Source organism: Poromitra crassiceps, assembly GCF_964638095.1.
Source record: "Poromitra crassiceps genome assembly, chromosome: 13".
NCBI lineage: Eukaryota > Metazoa > Chordata > Actinopteri > Beryciformes > Melamphaidae > Poromitra > Poromitra crassiceps.
In genome coordinates, this window is record NC_139644.1 from 40,445,522 (window position 1) to 40,456,937 (window position 11,416).

Below are 11,416 nucleotides of genomic sequence, written 5' to 3' on the forward strand. Positions count from 1 at the left end.
GTTCCTCCGAACTCGAGTGTTGCTGAAATGGAGAAGGTGTGCTCAGTGGCCCCGGATGCGTACAAAGTACCAAGGCTGTGTCTCAACCGCAGCCTTGAAGTTGTACAAACCTGCCTAAGATGGGAATGTTTCAGATTTCATTTGATTTCCTTGTAGATAAAGTTGATAGAGGATGAAGCTGAAACATGATGACAGACACTTAACAAAGTGATGGATCACTAAGCACTGGTGATTTGCATGTGATCGATAGACACTGAGTGATCTAGAGCGGTGCTCAAACCTGCTTAACGAGAAAATGCTTTCAGATTTCATTTTGATTTCCTTGTTGATTAGAGTAGTCACAGATCATTACACACACACACACACACACACACACACACACACACACAACTAGAGGATGGGTCAAAGGCAGAGGATGAATTTCCCACAGGGACAATAAAGAATAACTCAACTCAACTCATGTTGAGTTGCCTACTTGATTCATCCACAAAATAGGCAATATTGATTGTGTATGCAGGGGACATGTGTAAGTGACACTCGTATGCAGGGGACATGTGTAAGTAACACTCAGAATTCTAAAATATGAATACTCTTGCTAAATCCACCTTTGTGTAAAGAGGGAAAACTTTTGAAAATATTGGAATAAAACTATTAACACATTGAATGCCAGCCATGTTTTCATTCCTGTAGGTAAGTTGTGCCAGGGGTGTTTTTGACGATTCTGGCTCATTTTAGAAACAGACGAGGATTCTTTTCTGTTAAGAATTCATGAACACCAATCATCTAAAAATAACTAATAGAATGTGTGCTTTCTCTGTCTAAAAGAGTTAGTTTGCAGAGTTAGTAGTTATGTAGATATTAGCCGTTGAGTACAGCATGGTTTCAGCGTCTGGAAATTTATTCAGAGATAAATGGCTTTTTGTGAAACAGTCACTTTAACCATTCATTTTTGGCATCAGTAAGACCGTCAGACATTCTAAACAATAGTTTTGAACAGTAATTTCCTCCATAACAACAGGAAACACCCCTCTCATTCAAACTCCTCCCTCCGTGTGTCTTGTGTCCTCCTGGCTGTACAGCGGGCGTGTCAGAAGCGCTTTTGCTGCTGCCTGCCTGTGTGCCTGCCTGCCTGCTTGCCTGCGTGCAGACGCTCCTTGTGCGAGTCAAGATGGGCCGGGGAATGCGTGGGCGATGGGCAGATGTTGATTCTGGCCTTTCTGAGGTGTTTCAAAGTGTGTTTCACCTATGATCTATTTTGCAAATCGCTCTCCGCTCTCTGTGTGCTGCTGCCGGTGCGCGGCCGCTCTCAGGCAAGACAAGTCTTGAATGGATTACTGTGAAATCGCCACGGCATTTCCTTGAACGGCTTGGTCCCGCGGCAGTTTTTTCTTTGATTTCGGTCGTCTGGGGGAGCACTGTCAACACTTAGTGGGTCGGTAAAATAGATTATACACATTATCTTGCTCCAATAGTGATCTCGAAGATGTAAAAGTTGTTGATTGATGTACCACCGTCAAAAAAAAAAAAATGTTTATGTAAGACGAGTTAGCTCGTCCTTGGCACTTAAGCGCTGGATTATGTAAGACGAGTTAGGTCGTCTCTGGCACTTAATGTGTTAACAAGATAAGTACAAGGTCATACTCAAAGAAACACAAGCCAAATTAAGACTTCCTATATCCTGTAGTCTGTAGCCTAGTTTGGCAGCACTGTCAGCTGGCCAGCCAGCACTGTGTCACAGGACACAGCATTATACACCTCAATTATGGAGCTTTGCTTCCCTCTAGTGGCTGGTAAAGGATCATCGACCCCCGTCCCCCATACACGTTTGTACCCAAATTGTCAACAGGCTCGCAGCGGGACACAAGACCCTGGTCCCAGAGCTCATCAAGGAGCTAAGGAACCTGAACAGGCCAGACATCCTGGTAATCTGAACTCATAAAGGAGCTAAGGAACCTGAACAGGCTAGACATCCTGGTAATCTGAGCTCATCAAGGAGCTAAGGAACCTCAACAGGCCAGACATCCTGGTAATCTGAGCCCATCAAGGAGCTAAGGAACCTGAACAGGCCAGACATCCTGGTAATCTGAGCTCATCAAGGAGCTAAGGAACCTGAACAGGCCAGACATCCTGGTAATCTGAGCTCATCAAGGAGCTAAGGAACCTCAACAGGCTAGACATCCTGGTAATCTGAGCCCATCAAGGAGCTAAGGAACCTGAACAGGCCAGACATCCAGGTAATCTGAGCCCATCAAGGAGCTAAGGAACCTGAACAGGCTAGACATCCTGGTAATCTGAGCTCATCAAGGAGCTAAGGAACCTGAACAGGCCAGACATCCTGGTAATCTGAGCCCATCAAGGAGCTAAGGAACCTGAACAGGCCAGACATCCTGGTAATCTGAACTCATAAAGGAGCTAAGGAACCTGAACAGGCTAGACATCCTGGTAATCTGAGCTCATCAAGGAGCTAAGGAACCTGAACAGGCTAGACATCCAGGTATTCTGAGCCCATCAAGGAGCTAAGGAACCTGAACAGGCCAGACATCCTGGTAATCTGAGCTCATCAAGGAGCTAAGGAACCTCAACAGGCCAGACATCCTGGTCATCTGAGCCCATCAAGGAGCTAAGGAACCTCATCAGGCTAGACATCCTGGTAATCTGAGCCCATCAAGGAGCTAAGGAACCTGAACAGGCCAGACATCCAGGTAATCTGAGCCCATCAAGGAGCTAAGGAACCTCAACAGGCCAGACATCCTGGTAATCTGAGCTCATCAATGAGCTAAGGAACCTCAACAGGCCAGACATCCTGGTAATCTGAGCCCATCAAGGAGCTAAGGAACCTCAACAGGCTAGACATCCTGGTAATCTGAGCTCATCAATGAGCTAAGGAACCTCAACAGGCCAGACATCCTGGTAATCTGAGCCCATCAAGGAGCTAAGGAACCTCAACAGGCCAGACATCCAGGTAATCTGAGCCCATCAAGGAGCTAAGGAACCTCAACAGGCCAGACATCCTGGTAATCTGAGCTCATCAATGAGCTAAGGAACCTCAACAGGCCAGACATCCTGGTAATCTGAGCCCATCAAGGAGCTAAGGAACCTGAACAGGCTAGACATCCTGGTAATCTGAGCCCATCAAGGAGCTAAGGAACCTCAACAGGCCAGACATCCAGGTAATCTGAGCCCATCAAGGAGCTAAGGAACCTCAACAGGCCAGACATCCTGGTAATCTGAGCTCATCAATGAGCTAAGGAACCTCAACAGGCCAGACATCCTGGTAATCTGAGCTCATCAAGGAGCTAAGGAACCTGAACAGGCCAGACATCCAGGTAATCTGAGCCCATCAAGGAGCTAAGGAACCTCAACAGGCCAGACATCCTGGTAATCTGAGCTCATCAATGAGCTAAGGAACCTCAACAGGCCAGACATCCAGGTAATCTGAGCCCATCAAGGAGCTAAGGAACCTCAACAGGCCAGACATCCAGGTAATCTGAGCCCATCAAGGAGCTAAGGAACCTCAACAGGCCAGACATCCTGGTAATCTGAGCTCATCAATGAGCTAAGGAACCTCAACAGGCCAGACATCCAGGTAATCTGAGCCCATCAAGGAGCTAAGGAACCTGAACAGGCCAGACATCCAGGTAATCTGAGCTCATCAAGGAGCTAAGGAACCTGAACAGGCCAGACATCCAGGTAATCTGAGCCCATCAAGGAGCTAAGGAACCTCAACAGGCCAGACATCCTGGTAATCTGAGCTCATCAATGAGCTAAGGAACCTCAACAGGCCAGACATCCTGGTAATCTGAGCCCATCAAGGAGCTAAGGAACCTGAACAGGCCAGACATCCAGGTAATCTGAGCTCATCAAGGAGCTAAGGAACCTGAACAGGCCAGACATCCTGGTAATCTGAGCTCATCAATGAGCTAAGGAACCTCAACAGGCCAGACATCCTGGTAATCTGAGCTCATCAATGAGCTAAGGAACCTCAACAGGCCAGACATCCAGGTAATCTGAGCCCATCAAGGAGCTAAGGAACCTGAACAGGCCAGACATCCTGGTAATCTGAGCTCATCAATGAGCTAAGGAACCTCAACAGGCCAGACATCCTGGTAATCTGAGCTCATCAATGAGCTAAGGAACCTCAACAGGCCAGACATCCTGGTAATCTGAGCTCATCAATGAGCTAAGGAACCTCAACAGGCCAGACATCCAGGTAATCTGAGCCCATCAAGGAGCTAAGGAACCTGAACAGGCTAGACATCCAGGTAATCTGAGCTCATCAAGGAGCTAAGGAACCTGAACAGGCCAGACATCCAGGTAATCTGAGCCCATCAAGGAGCTAAGGAACCTGAACAGGCCAGACATCCAGGTAATCTGAGCCCATCAAGGAGCTAAGGAACCTGAACAGGCCAGACATCCAGGTAATCTGAGCCCATCAAGGAGCTAAGGAACCTGAACAGGCCAGACATCCAGGTAATCTGAGCCCATCAAGGAGCTAAGGAACCTGAACAGGCCAGACATCCAGGTAATCTGAGCCCATCAAGGAGCTAAGGAACCTCAACAGGCCAGACATCCAGGTAATCTGAGCTCATCAATGAGCTAAGGAACCTCAACAGGCCAGACATCCTGGTAATCTGAGCTCATCAAGGAGCTAAGGAACCTCAACAGGCCAGACATCCTGGTAATCTGAGCTCATCAATGAGCTAAGGAACCTGAACAGGCCAGACATCCTGGTAATCTGAGCTCATCAAGGAGCTAAGGAACCTCAACAGGCTAGACATCCTGGTAATCTGAGCCCATCAAGGAGCTAAGGAACCTGAACAGGCCAGACATCCTGGTAATCTGAGCTCATCAAGGAGCTAAGGAACCTCAACAGGCTAGACATCCTGGTAATCTGAGCTCATCAATGAGCTAAGGAACCTGAACAGGCCAGACATCCTGGTAATCTGAGCTCATCAAGGAGCTAAGGAACCTCAACAGGCTAGACATCCTGGTAATCTGAGCCCATCAAGGAGCTAAGGAACCTGAACAGGCCAGACATCCTGGTAATCTGAGCTCATCAATGAGCTAAGGAACCTCAACAGGCCAGACATCCTGGTAATCTGAGCTCATCAATGAGCTAAGGAACCTGAACAGGCCAGACATCCTGGTCATCTGCGGAGGTGTCATACCATCCCAGGACTATGAGTTATTGTACCACAGCGGTGTGTGCTGCATCTTTGATGGAGGATCCCACAAGCTGTGGTGGAGGTTATCCACAACATTGAGAAGGGCCTGGAACAGATCCGGCAGGCCATGTGAAGACTTTTCCAAAACCACAGCAAAAACTGTCTGCTTGTGCTGTGTCAATAAGAAAGTTACAGATGGAAAACCCACACCCCTGTCTGTCTACGCATTCTGTTTGACAAGTAGATGTTAGCATGAGATTGTGGAGAATCGTCATATAGAGGGTACTGTATATGCACGTGACGTCACAGAGGCAGAAGTCACTGCGGGGTCACGCCCGCTGAGTGGCAGCAAGGCTGATTTTGAATGCAGTAATCAGCCTAGATAAATGACACCTGCTGCTCCAAACAACAGAGAGGAACCTGCTGAATGTTTTGCCCATAGGTTTGAGGGGGCATGTTGTGGTGGGAAAGAAAAAAACATTTAAAGGGGAGAATTCCCCCCCTAGTTTGCAAAATGAATTTTAGCCCCTGAATCCCCACACAGCTCTTCCTTCCATCATGGCCACCTAATCGATATCTAATTGGCACATTCAGTCCCCTACTCTCCACCGTGACCTGATGTGTGCTGAGCTGATGTGTGATAGCTGATTTGCGGTGAGCTGATGTGCAGTGAGCGTTCTGGCGCATACTAGCTGCTGTGCATCACCCAGGCGGGTGCTCCACTTCGCTGGTGGATGAGTTGAGTTGAGTGTTTTAGAGAGAAGAGGAATGAGAGAACATAATGAGATATAAAGACAGACAAAGAGAGAGAGAGAGAGAGAGAGAGAGAGAGGAGAGAGAGAGAGAGAGAGAGAGAGAGAGAGAGAGAGAGAGAGAGAGAGAGAGGGGTCATATTAAGCTGCTGTGTGTGGGTGTGTTTTGTTGGATGAGATATGGAGATCACCACTAGGCTAGAGGTAGAATCTCTCTCTCTCTCTCTCTCTCTCTCTCTCTCTCTCTCTCTCTCTCTCTCTCTCTCTCTCTGTTTCTTTATATCTACCTTCCTCTCTCGCTCTCTGTCTCTCTGCCCCCTCTCCCATGAGATCCCCAGTCTTTCATGTATTAATAGCAGTACTCTATAGTGTAATGAATCATTTTCTCGTGGTTCCTCTTTTGATGTTTTAGCAGGATTTCTTGAGTATAGCATTATTGTTGCATAATGCAGCATTCCTGAGTGGGCAGTGGATAGAAATGTGAAATTAGCATTTTTCTTTATTTTTGTTCCCACACTCACTTCCCATAGAAGCTAATATTCAGCTCTGTCTCCTGAAGATCTGTCAATTTGATGTTTACATTGTTATGCATAATGTTATGCTGTATGTTTGGGTCTTTAATATACAACCTCTGCACACAAATTATACACTATCAAATTCATTATCTTTGGTTTCTTATTAGTTTCACAATTACAATTTACATTATGACTTATCTAACCACTTCTTTTATTGCTTCATTTTGTCTTTTTATTCTTGTGTTTGTGGTTCATACTCTTTATGTATACCCCACTTTATGTAAATAAGACCACACGTTTGCAGAAGTGCTTTTATTCTGGAAAGAGGAAATGGGAGGGATACACATAGCTAGGCTATGGCAGCTGGCTTTAGTGTTGCTACACCCCATGGAACAGTGTATGATACAGTATGACTTTGGTTTTGATATTGATGTTTTGATATTGCTGTATAATGAGACTGTTCTAAATTATATTATTGACACTTTGTAATGGCATTTTGAAATATAGTTGTTTACATTGTAGCAGCCAGTGCCATAGCTACAATGATTTGTCGCTCATAAATTAACATAGTTCTGCACAGTCAAACGTTGTTGTTGTCGTCACTGAACTTATATTTATTACATCGCGTCATGGTTGTATTGAATCATGAACCCCATATTGTATTGTATTGTATTGTATTGTATTGTATCGTATCATCAGATAAGCATTATGGTCGGATCCCTACTGTACTAACAATTCTCAGATGGTACAAGATGTTATTGAATGTGTGTGTGTGTGGGTGTGTGTGTGTGTGTGTGTGTGTATGTGTGTGTGTGTGTGTGTGTGTGTGTGTGTGTGTGTGTGTGTGGGGGGGGGAGGGGGGTCCATGGGTTGATGTGGATGGACTTAGGGGTCCTTGGCATGAACAGCTTTGTGGATCTCTGATCCAGAAGATGATAAAATAAATCTGCAGCTAGAGCTACATCTCGTTGTCATGTTTGAGTAGGCAACAGCATTTCAACCCAAAAACGCTGCGTATGGATTTTGGAAATAAATACTGTAATTTACCCAACTGAGATTCATCAGTCAATATTTGGAAACAGGGATGCATCTATCTGCAGAAAGGTAACAGTTATGTAAGAAACAAGTCTTACAGTAAGATGACTCATGACCTCAACAGCAACCCATAAAGTAATGTGCTTTAGTTTCATGCCAGCAATCATTTTGTAATAGCAGTTCTTTTCTTTCACTCACAAACTGATAAAGAAAAATGTTCTCAACCTGTTCTGGAGAAACTACAATCATGCAATAGTGGTGTTATGCTGTTGACCTGAAAAAGAATCAGGTGAAGCCTGCAGTCACGTGTGTGCGTTTGTTTGCATGTATGTACATATGTGGGTGCATCTGTGTGTGCGACCTCCCTTTGTGTTGTGTGTGTGTGTGTGTGTGTGTGTGTGTGAGCAGGCAGGAGTGTGAGAGAGAGAGAGAGAGAGAGAGAGTTAGGCCCACTGCACAGATCTAGAGCTGTCCTGTTTGTGCTCAAAGTGAACAAGATTTCTGGCAGGTTCCTTGACCTCATTAGTCCTGAAGACCCCCCCCCCCCCCCCCCCCCCCCCACCACCAAATCATCTAAACTGGGGTGCTGAGAGAAACCACAGATAGAAGCCATATTTACACCTGGCACTAACATGCATTTTCTGTGATCAGATTGCAATCGGATAGAGACACTGCGGAACGCGTCGTCATTCAGAAACCGCCAACACGGGGGGCAACTATCGTGCCAACTTCTAGCAAAACAAACCGTGGCTAACCGGGCGCACAAAGGAACTCTCCTCAGTTACAGATAGTTTTGCAGATATCTAGGAGGAACTGGCTAGTGTCAAATAATGAGACGTGTGCGTTTACTTCATTCATTTGAACTGCGAATGAGACATGAGCTGATCACGTTTGTCTGCTGACTTTCTGCTTCCTGAAACTCCCCCCCCAATCCTGGCGTTCTCCTATGTCGCGTGTTGCACACAAAGATCTTATATACAGAAGATGAACACTCCAACTTACTTCACTGACAGCTAGATCGACATTTTTCTTCTCAACGGCTTCCTTGTTTTGGTGTGTGGGAGTAAATGGAGCCTCTCCCCCGTGATGGGCGTGGCCTATTTCATGCAGTGTCTCTATAGTGCTTGACCATATTAACCTGATTGCATTTACACCTGGTATTATGTGTCTCCAGTGTCCACATTGAGATAGAGTAGAGCGGCAGAAAAACAGCAGTGACTGTTGCTGTATGTGGTTTGAGAGGACGCTTTGCATTTACACTTGTGTGGTCAGAATGCGTCCCTGACCACCTCCGGAGGTGGTTTGGCCCATCAGATCACAATCCGTCCTCAATGTGTCTTGGGGGTGTTTACACCTGTAATTTCAAATGGTCAAGCACAATCTGATTGTAATCTGATCACAGAAAATGCATGTTAGTGCCAGGTGTAAATGGCCTCATAGATACCCATAGTTTGTTTTTTTAATCAGATTATAACGAACCATCACGCTGCCCTGCATAACCGGAGCGGTACTGTACCTGAATAAGTAATGAAGCATAGAGAAAAATGACATGAAAGTTTATCTCCTGTCACAGTAAAGTTTATCTCCCGTCACAGTAAAGTTTATCTCCTGTCACAGTAAAGTTGATCTCCTGTCACGGTAAAGTTTATCTCCTGTCACTGTAAAGTTGATCTCCTGTCACTGTAGAGTTTATCTCCTGTTACGGTTAAGTTTATCTCCTGTCACAGTAAAGTTTATCTCCTGTCACAGTAAAGTTTCTCTCCTGTCACTGTAAAGTTGATCTCCTGTCACGGTAAAGTTTATCTCCTGTCACTGTAAAGTTGATCTCCTGTCACTGTAGAGTTTATCTCCTGTTACGGTTAAGTTTATCTCCTGTCACAGTAAAGTTGATCTCCTGTTACGGTAAAGTTTATCTCCTGTCACTGTAAAGTTGATCTCCTGTCACGGTAAAGTTGATCTCCTGTCATGGTAAAGTTTATCTCCTGTCACGGTAAAGTTTATCTCCTGTCACGGTAAAGTGTATCTCCTGTCACGGTAAAGTTTATCTCCTGTCACGGTAAAGTGTATATCCTGTCAGAGTAAAGTTTATCTCCTGTCACGGTAAAGTTTATCTCCTGTCACGGTAAAGTTGATCTCCTGTCACGGTAAAGTGTATATCCTGTCACGGTAAAGTTTATCTCCTGTCACGGTAAAGTGTATCTCCTGTCACGGTAAAGTTTATCTCCTGTCACGGTAAAGTGTATATCCTGTCAGAGTAAAGTTTATCTCCTGTCACGGTAAAGTTTATCTCCTGTCACGGTAAAGTTGATCTCCTGTCACAGTAAAGTTTATCTCCTGTCACAGTAAAGTTTATCTCCTGTCACGGTAAAGTGTATCTCCTGTCACGGTAAAGTTTATGTCCTGTCATGGTAAAGTTTATGTTCTGTCATGGTAAAGTTTATCTCCTGTCACAGTAAAGTGTATCTCCTGTCACAGTAAAGTGTATCTCCAGTCACAGTAAAGTGTATCTCCTGTCAAGGTATTGCAGAATAAAAGGGACTTGGTATAGAACTGTTGAGATGACCTCTAAACGCTAGTCATGACCTTTGACCTTCAAAACACAAAATACCTTTGTTGGGCAGTATACTATACGCTAGAACAGCCATTCACAACCTGTGAGCCGCGAAGCTATTGCAAGTGGGTCCACAAAACATTTGCAAAACATTACAACCGCTGAGCGGGCTCGCTATCACCCGCCCTGCAGCTCAGCTGCTGCGTAGCCTTGCCTGCTCTATTGGCAGGCGCAGCGCACAACTGCTTTTTGTCCCATGTTTTTGGTCCCATTGTGAGATTTGTGGTGAATTTGATCATAATAATGTCACTGATAATGACACAATGTCTATGACATCATCAGTGATGTAATTCGAGCATTTGTGATGTCATCATGTCTATATGACATCATCAGTGATGTCACTCGAGCACTCGATGATGTCATCATTGATGGTCACATCACCTATGCTGACATCAGTGATGTGAAGTTGGGCAATTGTGCACTGAGTGATGTCACTGCACTCCAAGATGTGATCAGTGATGGTCACTTGAGCAATTGTGATGTCATCAGGCGATTGTGTGCTGCACATGCCAAAAGAGTAGGCAGCTGCGTGCGGCGAGCCCGCCAAGCTGCGTGCGGCGAACCCGCCGAGCTGCGTGCGCCATCCCGCCGAGCTGCATGCGGTGAGCCCGCACAGCGGGCGAGCCTAGGGTTTCGAGCCCCTGTGGATTGTAAACTGGTGACATTTTAACTCATTGAATGCCAATGACGACAGCTGTCGTCAATTCAAATACTGACGTAGAGTGCCAATGACGACGGTTGTCGTCAATTGCGTTTTTTGACGGTGGGACGTGGATCAAAGCCTTCTGCCTCTCCTGTACAAATATTATAGCTATTGGAGGTCTATAACCTATTTTACAGAACCCTTAGGTGGCGACAGTGCTCTCCAGGTTAACAGAAAGGCAGAGAAAAACAGAGAATAAGTCATTGAGGAAACGGAAATCGCATTGCATCCGTATGCATCGATATGCATGAAGCGTTTTAACGTTAGATGTGCCTGCAACAGGCAGCAGCCAATCTGCTCCCACAATTGAGGTCCTCCACTGCTGCGACAGCCCATTCGCATGATCATCGTTATTATTCTCAACTGGAAGCATACAGTAGTAGCCGGTGACAAACACACGCGGAAAAAGCTGGATGTCGCCGCGCACCCTTCACAGTGCAGTCAGAGCAAACTCAGCAGAGAGCCACCTCCCATACAGGGAGGAGTGTGCAGTTGAGGCGAGGCGAGGCGAGGCGAGGCGGGGCGGGGGGGGGGGGGGGAGAGCAGCACACAGCCACACAACACCCAGACAGACCCAGGCAGCAGGACAGGGTTGGCAAACGCAAGCCAGAATATCCGATGCCCACCAGCAGCAA